The 21785-nt window shown below is 40.5% G+C and overlaps 1 long non-coding RNA gene across 2 annotated transcripts in view; it reads left to right on the forward strand.

Annotated features, from left to right (window-relative positions):
• LOC110742823 overlaps nucleotides 1–21785 on the forward strand; it is a 52362-nt gene that overhangs the window by 18612 nt on the left and 11965 nt on the right. For both annotated transcript variants that reach the window (XR_002520960.2, XR_002520961.2), the window contains exon 3: nucleotides 18240–18515. This is a non-coding gene — a long non-coding RNA (uncharacterized LOC110742823). The remainder of the gene's footprint in view (nucleotides 1–18239; nucleotides 18516–21785) is intronic.

Here is a 21785-nt window from a genome sequence, read left to right on the forward strand (position 1 = left end):
GGATCACGTGAGGTCAGGAATTCGAGACCAGCCTAGCCAACATAGTGAAACCCCATCTCTACCAAAATTACAAAAATTAGCCAGGTGTGGTGGCACACGCCTGTAATCCCAGCTGCTCAGGAGGCTGAGGCATGAGAATCACTTGAACCCAGGAGTCAGAGGTTGAAGTGAGCCGAGATGGCACCCCTGCACTCCAGTCTGGGCGACAGAGTAAGACTTCCTCTCAAAATAAATAAATAAATAAATAAATAAATAAATAAATAAATAAATAAAATTAAATAAGATAAATAAAAAATAAAAATGTGGACATATTTAAGATCTTTATATATATAACCAGCTGCCCTCCTGAAAGTTTTTGCCTATTACATTCCAACCAATAGTGTAAGGGCATGACTCTTTCCCTGTGTTTTGGGATGGATGTTATTATCAAAGTTCTCTCCCACCCAGGCCAAATACGGTATATGCTTTGTTTTAATTTGAATTTTTAAATTATTATTTTAAATGGACATTTTGTTGTCCATTTGAACAACTTTCTTTTGAGTCACTGTTCATGTTCTTTGCCCATTGTTTCTTTTATTAATAAGAACCCTATTCTCATTCTTATATTTTAAATAAAATTTCATTGTATATATGTTTATATTATCTATAGTAAAGTATATTTTATTATTAATGAGAACTCTTTTTATATTAAGATTCCTACCCTACTGTCTGCTACATATTATTGTAATTTTTCCCCTGTTAGTTCCTGGCTCTTTAATTTTGTTTGTATTAATAGTGTTTCAGGCCAAAAGAGAGTTTACATTTTTATATGAACTCATCTAGGAATTGCTATCTTTTTGCTAAGGCTTCTCCATCAGGAAATCAAATTGATACTCACATATATTTTTCACTAAACATTTTTTGAAACTTTATTCTTTAATCCAACATATCTGGAATATATTTTGGCATACAGAACAAGGAAGAGCTATGACATTTTAGAAATTTTTCCAAAGATTGAATGAGCACCGTTTACGAACTTTTCACTTTGGAACGCCATTTTCATCACCTGTTGAATGTGTATAAATATGAACACTAATTTCATTCGATTGATCTGTAGTGTGTTGCTAAGCTTGTGATCCCGTTCCATTCATATCGTTTCCCAGTTTTAATGTTGTTCTTTTAACTCTAGTTCTGTCCTATCCCAGGTCTTTTTTGTATGTGACTCAAGTCCACAACCCAACAGTTATCTTGATTAAAATATAATTTCTTAATGCCTGGGCTTTATAACAACTGTAGATAATTCTAGGTTTTTCTCTACCTGTAGTTACTCAAAGTTTGTCATTTAATGGTAGCATATTATCGAACAGTGTGTTTGTTTGTTTGTTGAGACTGTGTCTCACTCTGTCGCCCAGGCTGGAGTGAAGTGGCGCGATCTCGGCTCACTGCAACCTCCGTCTCCTGGGTTCAAGAATTTCTCGTGCCTCAGCCTCCTGAGTAGCTGGGACTATAGGTATGCACCACCACACCTGGCTAACTTTTTGTATTTTTAGTAGAGACGGATTTTCACCATTTTGCCTGGGCTGGTCTCGAACTCAGGCAATCCACCTGCCTTTGTTTCCTGAAGTGCTAGGATTACAGGCATGAGCCACCCTGCCTGGCCTTAAACAGTGTTTTTAATTTAAAAAGCTTCTTCCTAATTCTAAAAATAATAGGTATTCATTTTTAAAATACAAACACCATTGAGGAAAAAAGAAAGGAAGGAAGAAAGAGAAAGAGGAGGGAGGTAAAGAGGAAACAAAGAAAGGGAGAGAAGGAGGAAGGAAAAAGAGGGAGGAGGGACAGAGGGCTCCTACAATTTAATCATCCAAAGAAAACCAGAAACAAAATTATGGTTTATGTCTTTCCAGAAATGGAAAGATCTTTCCTCATTTCAGGAACATTTTCTTCTATTGCATTTTTGACAAGTGTTTTTGTTTGTTTCTAAAATTTTCTTGAATGTGTAAATTGTTGATTTAAAGATTTAGTTTTTGAGCGTGCTCTTTAGCTTTCTTTGCTCTTTGTTTCGTTTCTTCTTGTTAGTTGAGGAATTTATGCATAAGCCCTATGTTGCTGTTTATTCTTTTTCTGTTAACTCATTTTTGAATGGAATAAGACAGCAGGTCTACTGTTTGCCCTAAAATAGCATAGATGTGTTCTCATCTATCCTCCTTTCTACTTCTCTCAACACCATCTACATCTTATCTAACGGTTGGGTGCTGATGGCCTCTGGGGCCTAGGACAAGAGCTGAGGTCATGGGTTGGAACTTTCTGTTGACCCTGCAGCCAGGTCCTGTCTTGCCAAGTTAGGGGCGTGTCCCTTCTGTTGGAGGAATATGCTTCAGGTGTCAACCTTTTCCCTAGTTTTGGAATGGACTGGGTTAGAAAGATGTTGGAGTTTGCAGCCTTTTTCTTCTGTACTGATGCATGCGTTTAATTCTTCATCATGTCTCAAGCTTACAGCTCTCGCTCCTCATTTCCTTTTCTTACCTGTGACAAAGCCTCTGTTCCTCCATCCTTAGATGTAAGCTTATGCCACCATTAACAAAACTTAGGGAGAGAAAACTAAAATCACCCATGCACTCCAGGCTTGGTAGATGCTCACACCTGACTCATTCTTTTGTTTTCGGGTCCTTCCCCCAACGACTGCCATAGCTGTGTGTTGGCTGGCTGCTTCCTGGTCCCTAGTTGGACCCTGCTTCTCTGCAGTCCCTTGCATACAGACTCTCTCTGTGAGACACATTCTCCTCCTCTTGGGCAGGACCTAAAACAGCCTCAGGCCTGCCTTCCTTCCCATGCAGACCCTATTAGGTCCACAGGAAACTCATGCATTTCTAGCCCACTATTGATAGGAATGTGGTTTCTTAATAAACATAGCCCCTTCCTCTTTTTATCCTTTACCTTGTCTTAGACCAATTTACACATTTATTCAGGCATGAGTTAGGCATCAGTGTGCAGGGTCCCTCAACTGCAGAAGGTGCTGTTGAAGCCTATGTTAGTTATCTTCCCTGGAGTTGAGGAAGATTAATTAACCCTGCCCTGTTGGGAGAGCTGGGACTCACACACAACTGGCAGGTGCTTCTTCTGAAGGCGTCTCCCAAAATTCACCCTCCCTCCACCAACCTGCCTTGCTCTCCACTCTCTTAAACTTTTATATTCTCAACATCTCTCCAGAGTCTTAAAATAATGGAACCTGTTCTCAGATATCTACTTTAAAGATTCCTTTGCAGTGGTCTCTATCCCCTTCACTCTGGTATCTGATAGCTATCTGGTATTTTGGCCCCTGGGTTAGAATTTCAATTTTAAAACATTATACTAGTTTTAAAACACTAAATGTTCATCTTCTATTGTTGCTTGAGTGAGAAATAAGCCTCTATTGATTTTGAGGCATCGTCATTTTGGGATCTATTTCTTCTAGCAACCATTACCTTCAAGATAGAGAAGAGTAGAAGATGAGAAATTTAAAGGCAGAGGCTTGGGAACCTTCATATTTACGAGGTGAGTGGAGGAAGAGGAGTCTGTGAGGAGCTTTGAGGAGTCAGATGTGTAGGAGAAAAACACATAGGGAACATTGTCAAGGAAGTCAAGAAAAGTGAGAGTTTGAAAATGTCAGATGACACGATGTGGTCAAGTAAGACACCGACAGAAAGGCCCAATAGATCTGGCAATATTCTAATCAGTGACAGTGCTAGCCTGAGCAGATCAGCTTTGTTACTTGGGGACAGATTTTAGTGGGAAGAGGAGGGGATGAGAAGACTAAGGAGATGTACTCTGTCAAACGTTGTGAAGAAGAAATTGAGTAATGACTAGAGAAGGAGACACTGAGGATTGAGAAAAAGCCCTTTCAAATTTTAAGACAGAGATTTAAGCTTCTCTTCTGAGAGAAGTGAGCTGCTAAAGGTAAATAACTTTACAATATGAGAGAAGACAGAGAAACAAATTTCCTCCTGAAGTAAGAAATGATGGATTGATTTCAAAATAGACACATGTTCACACCACTCCTTACCACCTCCATCACTGTCCCTCGGGCCAACCTGCCATTCTTATTGACCTAAATATACCACCACACCTGAAAAATTGCAACAGCCTCCTAGCAAATCTCCCTATTCCCATCCTTGCCCCCGTAGACTATTGGGAATCCAACACTCAAAATGACCCTTTCAAAAATGCAAGGCAGATGAGGTCTCTCCTTTGCTCCTACCCTCCCGTGGCTTCTCCACTCACTCACTGTTGTGGCCAGAGAGAAGCTACGTGACCTGGCCACATCCCCGATCATGTCTTCTCTGTTTCTCCTTGGTCTCTGTCTTCTTCACATGTGATCCCCCTTGCTTTCCTTCCAACAGAATGAGCTTGTGCATGTCCCAAGCCTTTGTGCTTGACATCTTCTCTGCCAGGAATTTCGTCATTTTCCATCAGACACCCTCGCAGCTCACTCCCTGACTTTCTTGTTATTTGTTTCCAGATCACTGAAGCCTTTTTGGACCACTCAATATAAAATAGCAACAGACTCCACCCTGGTACACCCTAACACCCAGCCTGTTTCATTTTTCTCTGTTATATTTATCACCATCTGAGGTATTTGTTTATTGTCTATGTGACAAAACTAGAATGAGGGTAGAAACATTGTTTTGTTAACAGCTAAATCTTGGCACCTAAAACTGTGTCTGGCATGTAGTACTTGCTCAGTAAATATTTTTTGGTTGATGAATTAATCCTAAGCATAGGTGGTAGGATTAGCCTTAAATTAAACAAGAAGAAAAAAATAAAGGATTGGCATAGAGAGACATGATAATAACTGACAGAGAAGGGAATTAAGAGAATTTTCATCTCATTGATTTTACAGTAAAAAAAAAAGGTAAGCTCATCTGCTGAGAGAGATGTCAAAGCTGGTGGAGGTGGTGGAGTGGAAGTTTGAAAAGATAGGTGAGGCCGGGCGCGGTGGCTTGAGCCTGTAATCCCAGCACTTTGGGAGGCCGAGACGGGCGGATCACGAGGTCAGGAGATCGAGACCATCCTGGCTAATACGGTGAAACCTCGTCTCTACTAAAAAAAAAAAAATACAAAAAACTAGCCGGGCGAGGCGGCGGGCGCCTGTAGTCCCAGCTACTCGGGAAGCTGAGGCATGAGAATGGCGTAAACCCGGGAGGCGGAGCTTGCAGTGAGCTGAGATCCGGCCACTGCACTCCAGCCTGGGCGACAGAGCGAGACTCCGTCTCAAAAAAAAAGAAAAGAAAAGATAGGTGAAATGTTATAACAGTGGCAGAACCAGATAGGAGATGAGGGGGATTCTGAACACCTCCCGGCATTCTGGAAGACATTGAGACTGAATGCACTGAAGTTTCAGGAACACCAAACCACAGTTGTTCTGTCTTACCCAGAAGTGTTCTTCACTGTAAGGTGTAGAAGAGAGAAGGTCAATTGTCTAGATATAGCACTGCTGTCCAGTAGAACTTTCTGCAATCATGAAAAGGTTCTACAATCTGTACCGTGCAATCGAGTAGCCACTGGCCACGTGTACTTATTGAACATTTGGAATGTAGCTATTGTGACAGGCTGCACACTACACAGCACACGTCGGGCGATCCAGACTTAGGTTCTGGCAGAGCAGGAGCTGAGAAAGGACAACAAAGAATGGGAGTAAGAGGAAATGTCAGTAAAGAAACTGTGTGGTGCCCTCAGGAATCTGAACCAGGTGAAGAAAGATGTGAAGCCAAAAAGCTACTGATGGTTTGTGAAAAATAGCATCATTCAGGAATCAGAGATATGGATGATGTGAAATGCAGGTATGTTGAGAGAGAGTGAGAGCTGATGGGCATTGGGTCTCAGAAAATGAAATGCTGAAGATTAAGATTTCAAAGGACAAACCATTGTGAATAGTAAAACAGCCCAGGGCATGGGCATGGGATATGTTTCTTATGTGGAGTGGTTGTGAAAGTCTTTGGTGTTAAGGGATTCAAAGGTCTGTAAGAGAGAGTTGGCTGAATAAAAAACCTGGGGTAGATGTCTGGCACAGAGATGTATAATGTGACAGCCACAGCCGCAAGGCTGTTTTTATATGAAGGTGGAAATACGATGAAGATGATGTTCTGTTAGTTATCATTGATCAAGCACTCATTTCTGCTAGGCATGGAGCAAAGTGCTTGATATATATGTAATACCCTTTCACCCTTCAAATAACATTTTGAAATAGATTTTCTTATTATCGCCAATTCCAGATGAAGCCACTGAGGCTTGGAAAGACCAGATAACTTGTCCAAGGATATACCCTGAAGGTGTGATGGAGCTAGGATTTCAATCCAGGCAGCTTGGCATGAAAGCTCATGCTGACCGGGCGCAGTGGTTCATGCCCGTAATCCCAGCACTTTGGGATGCCCAAGACAGGTGGATCACTTGAAGTCAGGAGTTCAAAACCAGTCTGGCCTACATGGTGAAACCCCATCTCTACTAAAAATACAAAAAATTAGCTGGGCTTAGTGGTGCTACTGGGTAGTCCCAGCTACTCTGGAGGCTGAGGTAGGAGAATCACTTGAACCTGGGAGGCAGAGGTTGCAGTGAGCCGAGATTGCACCACTGCACCCCAGCCTCGGCAACAGAGTGAGACTCTGTAACAAAAAAAAATTTAAAAAGACAAGAAAGCTCATGCTGTCCAGCACTAAGCTCCATTACTTTCTTCTTTTTTCTTTATGTCTTTCATGTTCTCATCTGAGCCTTCATACTTGCAGCAGCAGTGGTCAGCACTAAGAGTCCTTAGTGGCTAGCACCCACCCCCATCCTCATCCATGTCTCCCAGATCAAGGAGCTGCAGGAAAACATGCGTGCTTGATAGGAGGTGGAATGTCCGTGGAAGACTCCATGTCAGAGAAGTTAGCTGGTGGGCAAGGTTAGAGTGGAAACTGAGAGTTATGGCAGCGTATTACAATGGAACAAGTGGGAACGTAGGAAGGGGTGCAGTGGGAGGAAGAAGGCGGGGATACGGAACCCACTGGATGAGATTCCTGGAAAGGAGAGTCCTTGGAAGGCCTTCATTTGGGATGGTGCAAAAGGCTGACAAGCTAATATTAATTGACCTTAAACTTTCATACTTAAAATATAATATGTATGGCATGCACAATACTCATATCCCATGCCAGGAGAAACATTTAAGTGTAACGCTTACCTATATTAACAGATATTAGAATGACACTAAACAGGAAGCATTTTTAAATGTAGGAGTGCCTGGTTAGCATAGTAGCGTTCAACCGGTTCTTGATACACCTGCTTCCATGAGAGTATCACACAAGATAAAAACTTCCAGAAGCACTGAGATAAGAGTGGGGATGAGCCTTAGTCTACATACACAGGTGTTCAGGATAGGTAATTTACTTTATTTTTCTGTGATTGCATTAAATTCCTACCCTGAGCCTTCAATTTGCCATATGCTAGTAAATAAGCCTCACGCTATTTGAAGTCCTCACATTTTTTTTCTGTACCTAAATTCAGGAATCGGGGAGGGTGGGTGGAGTAGAGCAGAGGGATGAGAGAGCTTGTCTAGTTTTTTCAGTCTTGGGCTAGAGAGGGTAACATGTGACTTAGCACCTATCTTACCTGTGTCTGTGCAGAACCCTTCTTCCTTCCTGTTCTAGGCAGATCAGAGCTAACTTGTTCCTCATTGTTAATTGTGAGGCCCTTTATTATAATGTTTTTCAAGTTCTGGTCAGTATAATAAGGCAAAAAATAAAAATAATGAGCAAAACACAACAAAGCGGTGACAAAATTATCTTTATTTCTGAGTAGATGGTGTGAGTGTGCTACAGGTATAATTTTTCAGTGCACAAATTCATATGCAAAACACATGACATTTCTTTAGTTCTGAAATCAACACAAATCAGTGGGAAGTCAAATCTCTCTTAAGGTTTTTTATCCTCCCCTCATTCTAAAGTTTCCTGGTCTTGACAAAGGGAAGTTCCTCTGTTCATAGGTCCCTACTGGCTAATGCTGGGGTGCCAGTGCTCTCCAAGAGGCCCCACAAGGACTGAGACCTTGCTGCTGTCCTAGGTACTGCCCAGCTGCCTGCAAAGCTCCACCGCTCCTGTGAGGGTTTTGCCAGCCTCCCACCCACCTCTTCCTCTCCTCCCTTGGCCATGTCCAGTCCATTTTCCTTTCTGCACTGCATGTGCCAGGTACCCACCACAGCCTGTTCCAAATTTAGTAAAAGTCTGCCCTGCAGAAGCATCCGAGGCAAAGATACACAAAGCCCTGGCTTTCTACCTTTCATACAGGAAAAAGGACAATACAAAAGATAAACACAAACCAATATTAAAACAAATTGTATTCACCATTGTGTGACCACAACAAACCCTAACTACGTTAATTTGCAAGCTTACATAAGAGTTCAGCCAGATAACAGAACACAAATATTTTAAAAATAACAACATTTTATAGGACAAAATAATATACAATACCTAGAAGTTATTTTAGAAGATAGTTGTTTCTCTACTCTCCATTTTACAGATGAAAGAAAAAGTGCATAAACAGAGTGACTGGTCCAATTTTACACACCTATACAGTGGCAGAGCTAGACTACAAACCCAAGTCTATTCAGTTCCAAACTCCATGCACTCAATCACTATAGCATACTGTCATAATAAAGCGATATATTCCAGTATTATGTTATAGTGATTGGGTGATATATGGAGTTATGGAGTGCTATGTATCTATCTCTCTCCTGCATTTGTTGAGCATGTACTACTTGCCAGGCACTTTGCTAAAAACTCTTCAAACATGGTATCTTTTAATCCTACAGTATCCACTCACGTAGGTGTTATTAATCCATTTGGCACCCGAGGCAGATGAAGAATGTGATGAACTAATTCTTCATTCATTCTTCAACTGTGATCTGGCGTGTGCCATGAATACCATTAAAATTGTTCTGACAAATATTACCAATAATCCTCTCTACAGAACACTTCAGTGTTCTCTTTTTGAGTGATTGCATCTACTTCCTGGTTTTAACTGATAATATTGGTGATTCCTAATCTCTCTCTGGCAATACCTTTTATCTGAGTTTCAGACTCATACAAACAACCGTATATTGATTTTATCCATTCAGGAGTCTTTTAGGCACCTTTAACTCAACATGTTAAAATTTAACCAACTTCTTTCTCCCTAAACAAGCTCCTACTTTTGAATTTTGATCTCAGTTATTGGTGTCCAATCACCCAAGAGTTCTTTCCTGATTACTCTCTTTTCAGTCTGCACAACTAAATACAATCAATAACCACATCATAACCATTTACCTTATATGTAGTTTTAAAGGATGATAAAACAGGACATTGTAGGTTAGGACCTTAACCCAGGTTCTAGCACAATGAAAACTCTTAAGAAATGTTGGCTATTGTTTTTACTAATATATAAGCAATGACAATAGCTACTACCACAACAGAGACACACTGACTGTGCCACTGCAGACCATGGCTATTAATTAGATGCTGGATCTTTTTAATTAATGTCCCTATTGTGTCCTTTTTTCTTTTTTCTTTCATATTTCCATATCTTTGCTCTGTATTTAGTGAGACTTCTTCAACTTAACCGTCTATCCTTCCTTTTACTTTTGTTTTAACTAATATTTTTAATTTGTAAAAGCATTTGAATTACTGTTTCTTTTCTGTCTTTGGGTTTAATTTCTTTTAAAATATTTCAAGAACATTTTGTGAAGGTGCCCTTAGAAAAGACACTTTCTGTTCTGTGCTCTGAATAATTTCTGTTTTCCACATCATCTATTTTTTTGTTTGTTCACCTTTCATAACTTTGGTTTCCCTCATGCCTAGTTATCCTAGGTTGTTCCTTTGTATTCAAGATGGAATATACTAATTATTATAGTGGGCATGTTAATTACCAGAGCTAGAGTGAGTGCCTTTTGCTGTTGTCTAAGTATGTTTGTTTCCTGACCTCTAATTCTTGATAGGAAACATGAGTAGGTGATTTTGTTTGGTTTATTTCTCTTTATCTTGAACCCTATGCCTAGAAGAGTATCTGGCACATAATAAGGACTCCCAAAATAAAAGCACATTGTTATTGAAGGGCTTTTCCTATTGTAGTTGGCAAGATTGTTAGTGGAATCTAAAGAGACTTCTAATGAAACAAAGACACTAACCTAGTCCTGGGAAAGAAAGAGAAATATAGTTTTAGTTAACCCTTCAAGCCAGTGTTCTTTTATTTTCTTCTATTTTTATTATAGAAACTTCCCAAAATCAAATTAAAACAGAAATGGGCAATGCTGATCTGATAGCTCACACCCTCTGCATTAAGAATTAGATATGAATCCTGAATCCTGATTCCATTTCTATTAGTGAGATCCTGAGATACATCCCTTAACTCTCTAAATCTTAGTTTGTCTACATACAGAGGTCATAAATCTTATCTGCTTGCTTCCCAGGGTTTTGTGGGAATTTAAGTAAATATCTTATATTTCAGTCACCTTAGAAACAATTCATTTTACAAATACACTTTACCAGGCTTCATTTTTAAACTCATGGTTGTACCATAGCCTATGTTTACAAGTGTTCCTCCAAAAAAAGCCTGTGGTAACACATTGCGTTAACTGGCACATATCAGAGAATGTGTTCCTGGGTTGTCAGACATGAATCAAGACTTGATTGAATCAAATTCTCAGGTACTAATCTTTTAATCTTAGCACTCTGTTGATGTCACCCCTCTAGGGCCTTCTGTTTGCTTCTGGAGAATTCTAAAGTAAGCCTGATTTTTTTGCTTCTCTCAAAGTTAGCTTGTTACTGTCTTTTTTAATTTTCTTCATGGATACTTCTCAGCTCTGCTTTATTTTGTTTTTATTTCTCTTCATAATTCAAAAACTTACCATGGTGGAATGATATGTGATATTTTCTATTAACATTTCCTGAAACATGTTTAGCCCTTTTCAGTCTGCACACTTTGGTGGTTTCTTTTAGTTCAAGAAAGTTTTCTTACAATTACTCTGGTTTCCTTTCCAATTCCTAGGTTGGCTTTCCATTTTATGAACCCCGTATCTTTTCTCTGTGAGTATTCGTCTCTTGGTATATTTCTTCTTTTTACTGGAAGAGCTGCTGAAGTGTATCACTCTCATCTGTGTGGAATTTTATTCAATACCCATCTTGTCCTTTATAATCTCTAGTACAGATTTTAATTCTGCAATTGCAAATTTTTTATCCTTTTTATCTCACTTGGCCCTTTTTTATCCTGGATTTCTTTCTAAATTATTCTACTGCTTTTATCTTATCATTCTGTCTTTTTCAGGCCACTTTTTCTTGGACTGCTTCAGGGTATCAGATTTCTAAAATGTCCTTCTGTTAGTAAATAACTTTAAGAAGAATGCTTTTCCATGGAATGCTAAATATCCTGGACACTTCTCTTTTTCAAACATATAGTTCTTTCATTGTTTTGTTTTGTTTTTTTTCTTTTTTCCTTTTCATCTGGAAAGAGAGCCATTCATACTTGATGTTTACAATTAGATAACACAGATTCTTTGGCTTTGTTCTCTGACTTTTGTAACCTGTTAAATACCCTGGAAGGAAGGTAATTAGTAACTCCTAGAATCGGTTAAGCATTCTTCTTAGGATCATTGATTCTGTGATATTCTACATCAGTGGTATACATGAAAACCTACAATTCCTAAGACACACTTCTATAGAGGTACTTCCATTTCTTACACTAAAGGAAGGCTTTACTAAGGGGGTGGTGTTTTCAAGATTTAATGTGTCAGTATTCCCTTGTTTTCTGGAAGTGGCAGTCCCAAGACTGATGCAGAAAGTAACAGGGGTAGGAAAGAGGGGAGAGAGGGAAAAAGGCAATGTTATAGTCCATGTGGAAAGTCCTCTCTGTGCAGTGAAAATGGAGAGAAGATGACTAGTTTTAGTTAAGAGTCAAAAATTAGGAGGAAGGATATAGTGTTTTCCTTTCTTTAATATTTAAAATTTTTAACTTCAATTCTTTTTCTTTCTTAGAAATGGGGTCTCACTCTGTCACCCAGGCTGGAGTGCAGAGGGGTGATCATAGTTCATTGTAGCCTTAAAATCCTGGGCTCACATGATCCTTCCACCTCAGCCTTCTGAGTAGCTGGGACTACAAATATGAACCACCCCACCTGGCTAATTTTTTAAAAATTTTTTTGTAGAGAGGGGGTCTTGCCATGTTGCCCAGGCTGGTCTCGAACCCCTGGCCTCAAGTGATCCTCCCGCCTTCGCGTCCCAAAATGCTGGGATTACAGGAATGAGCTACCACACCCAACCCCGTCTTCTTTCTGATGAAAAGTGCTGTTTTATTTCATGAGTCAATGCATAAGTTAGCCAGTCCGGCCCCAGGAAATCAGAGTTAATGAAAATATCTCCCAAATTATCGGTTTGGTTGTTGGTTATTTAAAGTAACCAAAAAGGGGAACTAGGAGGGTAGCTTTTCTATGAAATAATGAGACAATTCTATGTTTCTGTCTTTTACCCCTGCTGTAGTTCTAAGGAAAAGCAGGTCATGAGGAAGGTTTTTCTGGAGCATTTTGACCAACTACTTTTCTTCCTTCTACTACATGATAAGATTCTGGACAAGAACAAAGGCCTAGACTTTTCCTACCTTTTTCTGTCTCACATGCAACTTTCCAGCCTATTTGCCTTTATTCATACCATTCTCTGTCCGCCTTCCTGTTTCAATTCAAAATGAGGCAGAATACATCAATGCTTAATGGTTATTCCCAATCGCAGTGTTCTATATCAAATAAGAAAAATGATATGTCTGATTAATAATGTTTTAAAACACAACAGCAAAAATCTCACATAGAATTTTAACTAAACTATTAGAGTTACCATTAATGATCACAGCAATTATTAATGTTTTCATGTTCATAACCAGCCTGAGACTCGGTTTTCTGAGCAGAAGGCGTCTCAGAGTTTGTAAACTTGCCACGAAGTCACAGACTCTGACCGCCAGCAGGGTCCTCGTGAGTCATGAGTTCCGCCATGGCCCAGAGTGCCAAAATGTAGTTCTTCTCCACACTTTTCCACAGGAACTGGGGGTGCCTCAGCCGTTGGAAAGCTATCTTGTACTCTGTCCACACTCAATAAATGCTGCTTAATAATGACAATGAGAATATGTGTTCCATCTCACTTTTCTCCTGAACACCTCTATTTAGGGAGCCACAAATATTTCCCCAAGTCATTTATTCCATTGCCCGATTGGCTGCAGAGTCAAAAAAATTTTCCTACTGTCTCCCTTGAATGTTTCCATTTTCTTTTTGCAGCTCAGCCCGTTCCCCCTTGTCTTGTGTGTGGATACTACCCTAAACTATGTTGGTGGTTAGGAAGTCATGCTGGGAGGACGTTGCCTCAAATTTCTCGTTTCCAGGTAGTCAAATCCAAGAATATGTTCCTGGATTCTAGGTATAAGCTGAGCTTGATTTGCAACCATTCATTATGAGAAAAAGAAAATTCTCTACTTATTTACTTTTAAATGTTGGAAACTCTGCCAAGGCAGAGGACTGAGGAGCTGCAGAGTTGTGTGGAGCGGCCAGGGGCAGAGGCCGCCCGACTGTGGTTGCAGGATGGCCGCTGTCCCTGCTAATAACTGAGGGATCTGCAGGAATGATTAGCTGAGTTTCCAAAGCCCCTTCTTCCCAGGGTGTGCTTCTCAGAGTCCAACTACAGTGTCATGTGTCTGTGCACATGATCCCACAGAGATGGGTGTAAATGTATATAGCCTTGTGTGTGTAAGTACAACACACCAGCAATTTCTGTTTTAGAGAGGCACTAAAATGTCAGTTAGGATCTGTTTTATCTAGTTGCTCCTGTGCTTACTTCTCCAGCATGAGTCCTTCCTCTTGGAGCTGTGAGTGGGATCAGCCTTATGAGATGTCTGAGTTACAAACTATTCACCTTTTTTTTTTTTTTTTTTTTGAGACGGAGTCTCACTCTGTCGCCCAGGCTGGAGTGCAGTGGCCGGATCTCAGCTCACTGCAAGCTCCGCCTGCCGGGTTTACGCCATTCTCCTGCCTCAGCCTCCCGAGTAGCTGGGACTACAGGCGCCCGCCACCTCGCCCGGCTAGTTTTTTTGTATTTTTTAGTAGAGACGGGGTTTCACCATGTTAGCCAGGATGGTCTCGATCTCCTGACCTCGTGATCCACCCGTCTCGGCCTCCCAAAGTGCTGGGATTACAGGCTTGAGCCACCGCGCCCGGCCACTATTCACCTTTGACACGACCCCAAAAGCCCTCCCTTCCCAAAGCAACTACCTCACTGCAAGAAATATCTGCTAAAAAAATTTTAGTCTTCTAGTTTTAAGGAGTGATCTCTCAACTGACAGTCAACCTGACATTAAAATTCAGAGATATTCCTATTGATCGGTATTAACTCCTGTGGTAGAGGCTAGGAAGACAGCCCTGAATAAAACAGTCAACCTCCCCTTTTCTGCAGGAAGAAGGCAAACATTAACAGAACAGGGAGCTCATGGAGTCAGCACTCCCGGAGACAAGACAGCCAGATTTTCCTTAAAAAGTGACCCAAGGGCTGAAAACCAAAGGAGAAGTAGGATTTTTCTCAACAACAACATCTTGAGGTCATAATAATAAGTAAAAAACAATGCATTGAATGTGATTAAAGCTTATTTTTTTCCATAGCAATTACAACAAATACCATCTAGTCTGAGTTTGACACCGACCCCTCCCTCCCACTGTCACTACCATGGAGCCCGTGGGGTTGTAATCGTAGTTCCCACTGCACAGGCTTTGAGAAGGCTTCAGTGAAATACCCATGGTCACACAGCTACTCAGTAAAAGAATACAAAATAATAAATGAGCCTTCCAATTCCAACTCCAGGAAACTTCTGAGCACAGCCTTCAGAGAAATTGGCTGGGGAGTAGAGGTAAGAGGAGAGATTAGCCTAACCTCAGATGCCCAACTTCAGCAGTAGAACTCGGTTTTATAAATAAATGCAGGGTTTTAAAAAAAAAAAAAAAAAAAGTGGTATAATGGAAAGACTTCAGAGACATATCCAAGCTCAAATCCCAGCTCTGCCAGTGATTAGCTCTAACCTTGGGCAAATAATTCAACCCAACTATAATATGTGACTCCTTCCAAGCTAGCAGGAAGATTAAATGAGCTACTAGAAGACATACAACTAGTACCTGATACCTTACATGTTCTAATAAATTTGTCTTCTTTTTCCTGTAACCCAAGAAAAGAAGTAAAGCAAAAATGTCGCTTCACAAGAGAGGCACTAGAAAAAATACTCCAAATGGCCAACCGGCTGTGGAGCCCTCACGACCAAGAGGGAGGTGCAAATATTAATAATACTGGGAGGCAGGAGGGCACCCATGGATGATGCCTGCTCTCCCCCTGATTCAGCTCCAAGACATAGGGAGAGTCATTCACACTACAGCAGAAGGAAACCTAGATAGGATGTGTTCTAGAGGAAACAGGAGCCAAAAAATAAGGAAGAGAAATTGGGCAACTAGATGAAATACTTGGATGTAGGACCCTCTTCTGTGCTCTTCCTTGATACCTTGGCTCTGTTTGCACCTCATATACCCTGTGACCTATGTATGTGACTGCCATGATTGTCCTTTTTGACAGATAAAAAGATTAAAGGCAGATTTAGGTCCCTCCCAGAGTACACGTTTATCTCAACATGAAGTGCATTTCTGGTCCAATTTCTGCTTCCAGGTTGCTCTGCTCCATACACTTTTTTGCTCCAACTTTAACTTGTGCTACTTTGTAATAATTTATGTTCCTTTATAAGACTCCTGAAATCTCTTTATGAAAAGATAGGTATAAGTGAAGAAATGCAAGGCAAATAAGTAAACATTAGATTTAAAAAGTTGTTTTTAACATTCCCACTCTCGCCAGCCCTCAGGCTGTTTCTAAATTCAGCTTCTGAAGCTCTAAACATCTACTATTGTTCAGGGCTGTTACGGCATTCCAAGCAAAGTTTCCTTTAAATAAGAAAACCCTATAAAAATGCCCAAGTTAAAACCAACAAACAAGATCTTGTCCTTAGATTGTCACCGCTGCCCTGTGTTGGGTCTTCACTGCAGCGAGGCGTGGGTCATTCTTAGCTGCTTTACTCCAGAATCACCCCCAGCCCCATTCTTCTGGGGCCACCTCTTCCATGAAGGCTGCAAAAAACCAAAAAGCACCTTTTCCCAGCTTTCACTGTAGGTAGCAAGCCCATGAGACCCATCGTTTCCTGATAAAAGTACAGAAAGTGCCAGCAATTTTCTTTTTCTCCTGACTTGGACACAGATGAGATGGCTAGAGCTGGAGCAGTCACCTTTTGACACTGAGGCAATAAGCCATCATGCTGAGAATGGCAGAGCACAAAGATGAAAACAGTAGCTTTTGGACTGTCTGGCTCCAAGTGTATTGTTAACTGAGACATATAAGCCTCTGCATGACTAAGTTAGTATTAGTCAAGTTTCTATTCCTCGAAGCTAAAAGGCTTCTCAACTAAGACATATGTAAATATAGATAGAGATTAGGTATAGATATAGATGTAGACATAGATATAGATATAGATATAGATATAGTTATCAATAGATAGATTTCTCCCTAGAAAATCATTCTTTTTCAATGCAGGCATGTTTAAGAAAATACAGCTTAATTGCTCTACACAGAATGAATCTATCGACTAAATTGTCGTCTGAACCCAAATGTACATGCATAGTGTCTCCAGGTTATTTTCTTTAACATGCTGTACAAAATAACACATCTAAATCCACAGCAATAATAGGGAGACAGACACAACAAACTCCATGCCAACTCATTTTCCCTGAAGATACAATGTAACCGCATGTGAATAATGATCCCTAAATCTAGAAAGAATCTTGAGTAAGATGAGGTTAAAGTATGAGAACAAGGGAGAACCTCAGATTAGTATAAGAATAAATAGCTTTCAATCCCAAAGCAACTCTATTTCAAACAAGAAAATTAGAAATGTGTTCTTATTTTTATCACTGCCATTCTCAAAGCCCAATAGATTGATGATGCAAACAACTTGGAAGACTTTTTTTATCCAGATGACTCCTGGTTAAGCCAGACTGGCTGACCCACATGTCCATCAGTTGCTCCGTCCCCTTCTCTCTGTTTGTTCCCTTGATGCGGGGGGAGGTGCTTTCTCCTGCTCACACTGTCCTGGCACTGAATTTCTGGATCCATTTCCCAACTGACATCTGCCTCTGCCCTGCTCCTCTGACTGTTGAGAACATCCTGATTCACCTTCTGGTATTTTGGACCTCAGCTCTCTTCTAATTTATGAGCTCAGTTACTCTTCCAGTGTGACAGTCTCCTAGAACAAATTGCAGTCCCAGCTCAGCTGGACTGAGATAAGGAGGAACTCCAGCCCAACTCCAAAAGAAAAGCTCCGTTTCCCCTCCATCCCCAGTAATAGGATTTCAGACAAAGACAATGAAGCCAGAGGTGAAAGGGTAAAGAATAGAAGCCACATCACTTTGCCCCGGTCATAAATTACCTGTTTTCATCTGTGGAGCCACCCTCGTGGAGGGAAGGGAAGACAGTGTACCATGCTGAACACAGGCGAGACCATCGTGAATTGAAGAGGTTTCCTGAAATGGAAAGATGAGGACATATATGGTAAATGGAGGCTTCTGGGTCTTTTCTGAAGGAAATTATCGAACCACAGGGACAGAAAAAAACTGGTTATATGAAGTTGACCTTTTGATCATGATGAGTTTTAGAAGCAACCCTATGTTCCTCTCCTCTTCTATGCCATCGCTGCTTAGTGAGGCTCTAGCAGTGATGACAGATCAACTCTCCCCATAATTGATATCATGGAATGTCATTAGTTACAGGGATTGGGATTCAATAAAGTTAAAGCAGGCTTAGGAGATCCTGTTTGAGGAATTTAATATGTGGGGCCTTGTATGCGCTCCTAAGTACTTTGACCAAACTGAAAATATGTTCTAAAGAGGACAGTTTCCAAACTGTGCAGCAAAGAGGGCAGAGTCTACCTGATGGAACTGTGTTAGTTAGATAGAAATGCTGGTCATTAGGGGTATGGATGAGTAAATCTGTGTATACGTTTCCATGCAAATAGAGATTGGGAAGGAGCCATAGTCACCTGCCACCACCCTTTCCTCACTGAACCCTGATTTTGTTCATGTTCACCTTGTATGGCAGGGCAGTCTGGAACTCTTTGCTGCCACAGGGGGAGAATATTGATCGATCCAGGCTAACTATGGTAATTCTGTATCCTAGACCAGTGGTTCACCCAGGAATGGACACTTTTCACAATTTTGGTCAGTGAGGTGAAGTCTGGAACTTCTGGAGTAGTGTTTTCAGCCCTTAAGAAAATGGAAATAAGAAAAATACCAATTTTTCTGTCTCTAAATGTCACCGTGTGAGGATATGATACTGGGAACAGCCATCTTGTGATCTTGAAGCAAAGGCCAAGATGATTGCAGAGATGGTTGACATCATTGAGCTCCTGACTGAACTTCCCTGGAATTTCCTGGTGCCTAGACTTCCTGTCGGGTAAGACCAGATGCACCTTTATTTATTAAGCCACTTTTAGCTAGGTTTTTTGTTATTGTTGTTGCTTGCAGCAGAATGCATCCTAGGTGATACAAAAATCATACCTACAGGCAAAGAGTCTACAGATTATTTGCTTTGGGTGAAGAAGGAGTAACTGAGACTCAGAGGGAAGAAACACTTGCCCAAATTATAGAAGGCAGACCTTCTGGCTGCACTACTGTGTGTTTGCCGCTCTACCACACTTGTAAAGGGAACTGCTTGTTCATGTTAAGGCCATCAGCATTCACTCTCATTTGAATGATTTTCTTATAATGATTAAGGATGCCATTTTAAGTAAAATATTTAGCTTGCCTAACCAGGTAATGGGAGATCTTTAGCCACAAGGTTAGAAACTAGACTCAACCTTGTAATTTATTGCCTACAACTATAAGCCAAGCCGCTGTCAGAGAACTGAGAAAAAGAATAAACAATGAGACAGCGGCAGCCTGGTCTTTCAACGATAGATGGCAAGGCTAGATATGGCCAACGATGACACCAACCCATAAATATTCTATATTTAACCTACAGTTTTAAAGTACTTTGATTGTCATTATTGATGTGTGGACACCCTCAGGGTCTTAAATTCTAAATCCCTTATCTTGTACTGCCATGTTATTAGGAAAAAGGGAAAGTGCTTTAAAAAAACAAAACAAAACAAAACAAAACAAAAACCTCCATTTTGCATAGCTTCTTAGACTTTGGCCTCACTGGTATTTGCATTCTGAGTGTAACAGAGTTGATGCATCTCTAATATGACAGGAGAATCCCAGCACTGAGCTATTCCTGGGGAAAAGAGACTCAGTTTCTGAGTGCAAAGAGGACTGTGTGTCTAGTCAGGGTGAGGTGCAGATAAAGGGAGTTCTTAAATCAAAATGTTTCAAAGTCTTGCAACTAGTTATTTTAAAAATCCGTTATCAATAAGTCATAACATACTCTTTATAATGCCAGGGCTACCATCCTTGCCAAAAAGACTTTTCTGGAGACAGTTTTCTCTCCCCTGTAGCATCCTGAACTCTACTGAAGAGGCGAATTCATGTTGATGGATCACCATTATTGAAGGATGCTGGCATGATTCCCATGTGCTCCCCACAAAGAATCATTACTCCAACGTAAAAAATAAATTCAAACTGAAATGTTCTCTGTGTCTGGAAAAGCTGCCATGTTTGGATCATAGCAGCCCCACCATGGCAAAGACGTCAGCAGTAGAATCATTTGATCCCAGGGCCTAGTTCCTCTAGGAGGACAGCAATGTTACCACTGTTTATATCTTCCACCGTCACTCTGTCACATGGAACCAAAGTCACACAGAGTTAATCTTGTGCTTGGAAGATAGTCTTCCCTCAAGCAGTGATAATACTTGCATTTTCTTAACTCTCTAAAACATAAGATCTTCTTGAAACTTTCCTGAGAACTTCTTATGGACTGTGCAGTGGCAACAACCTCAGTATTAACCATCTCATTCATTGGTTGTACATATTTCAGAGGGTGGCCTCTCTAGTTCCAATGTCATTTCTGTCTTATTAACTCTTTCTTAGATGTTTTCCATTGAAAGATATTTGTCCAGTAGCTCACAGGATTATTTTCCAGTGTACTGAAAACCCTTATCGAAGAAGTCCAGATGGGAATGAAAATAGAACTTGAGGATCAGGTGTCTGTGGCAGACTTGGTGTTTTGAAAGCCCAACTCACATCTTAGACAAGAGAATTTCCTTTCTGCTTTTAGTTGTGCGCTGAGTGAAAATGAAAGAAGTGTGTCTGGGGAGGCATGTCCTCATTTAGACACTTATAAGATCTCATCTCATTTTAGTAAAATTTACATGCATGACTAGTAATTAAGTTTTATTAAATTAGATGTTCTCTTTTTCATTTAAAGATGAGTTTTAATTATATAAAACAACAATTGCTGTAAAAATGATTGCATGCATTTATTTGAGCTTTGAGTGCCCTCTACTGGAACAAGAGAAAAAGTAAAAAATCAATACTACCTTGATCCTGCAGGGTTCTGTCGTAAGTACTAAGATATTATTATTAGGAAAACAAAAATAACAGTAAGAACTCAACGTATCTCACTCACAGTGATTTAATAGTAATAAAATATTTTTCTAAAAATTACTTTAAAGCAGACCTAACGTGCGCATTTTGTGGGTTTTACATTTATGGAAAGTCCTGGGTGATACTGACAAGAAGCATCTCTTTAGCTGGTTGGGCTGCTCTCTTATTTCCAATGGCTGCTTGTCTCCATGAGTTTTGGGTTTATAGCCATAGCTTCTGGAACAAGGCTGGACTCTGGATTCGTATTTTTTTTCCTAAGCCTTTTCCTTCCAAAACCACGGGTGATTTCAACTTTGATTTGGATGAGGCACTTCACTTCCCAACTTCAGTCATTTGATCCCCTTTGCTCTGACCACTTTCCCCCCTCTCTGCTGTAACTTCATTTGCAGCCATCCCTTGGCCTTTCCGCTCCACCTCCGACTTCCCGTATTCTGCTGTGACCTTCCCTGTGTGGACCGCCAGGTTCCCTCTTTCCATCGTCACCGCCATGTCTTCATAGCTGCTCTGCTCACTGTCAATGTGCCCAAGCCTAATCGCCTTCCCTTGTCTCTATTGAATCAGACTCTCAGTCCCTTCTTATTTCGATGTATTTCCTAACTTGTCTGGACTTCATGGTTTATTATTTCCACCACACTGTCATCAACACACTCATTTCCACCAACCCTTTGATCTTCTGCTGTATAAGCCTTGCAAATAGTCTGTTCTACAACAGCCTAGTGATTCATTCTGACCGACTCTGATTTCTAAGCTGTGAAGCACTGCTGAAGGAAGTCATTTTGCTTTGCTCACTGGGAAATGACAAATATTCTATGGCCTTCAGGTGAGACCTCGGGAACACTCAAGAATTTTTTTTTTTTTTCTTTTCTTTTCTGCTGTTTGCTTGTCTTTCAAATCCCTCAAGGATTATTCAAACCTTGACTACTTTCTTCATTCTTAAGACTTGCTTTGCTTCTCAAGTTTTGGGGAAAAAATGGAGACTACTGCATCCTTAACTTACTTACCCTGAACTTTCAAATGTGTCCTTTTTTTCTTCAACTTTTATTTTAAGTTCTGGGGTACATGTGCAGGATGTGCAGGTTTGTTACCTAGGTAAATGTGTGTCATGGTGGTTTGCTGCACAGACCAACCCAATCACCTAGGTATCAGCCAAATGTGTCTTTATCTCTATTTATTCTTCCTT

Source organism: Papio anubis, chromosome 4 (genome assembly GCF_008728515.1).
Source record: "Papio anubis isolate 15944 chromosome 4, Panubis1.0, whole genome shotgun sequence".
Classification (NCBI taxonomy): domain Eukaryota; kingdom Metazoa; phylum Chordata; class Mammalia; order Primates; family Cercopithecidae; genus Papio; species Papio anubis.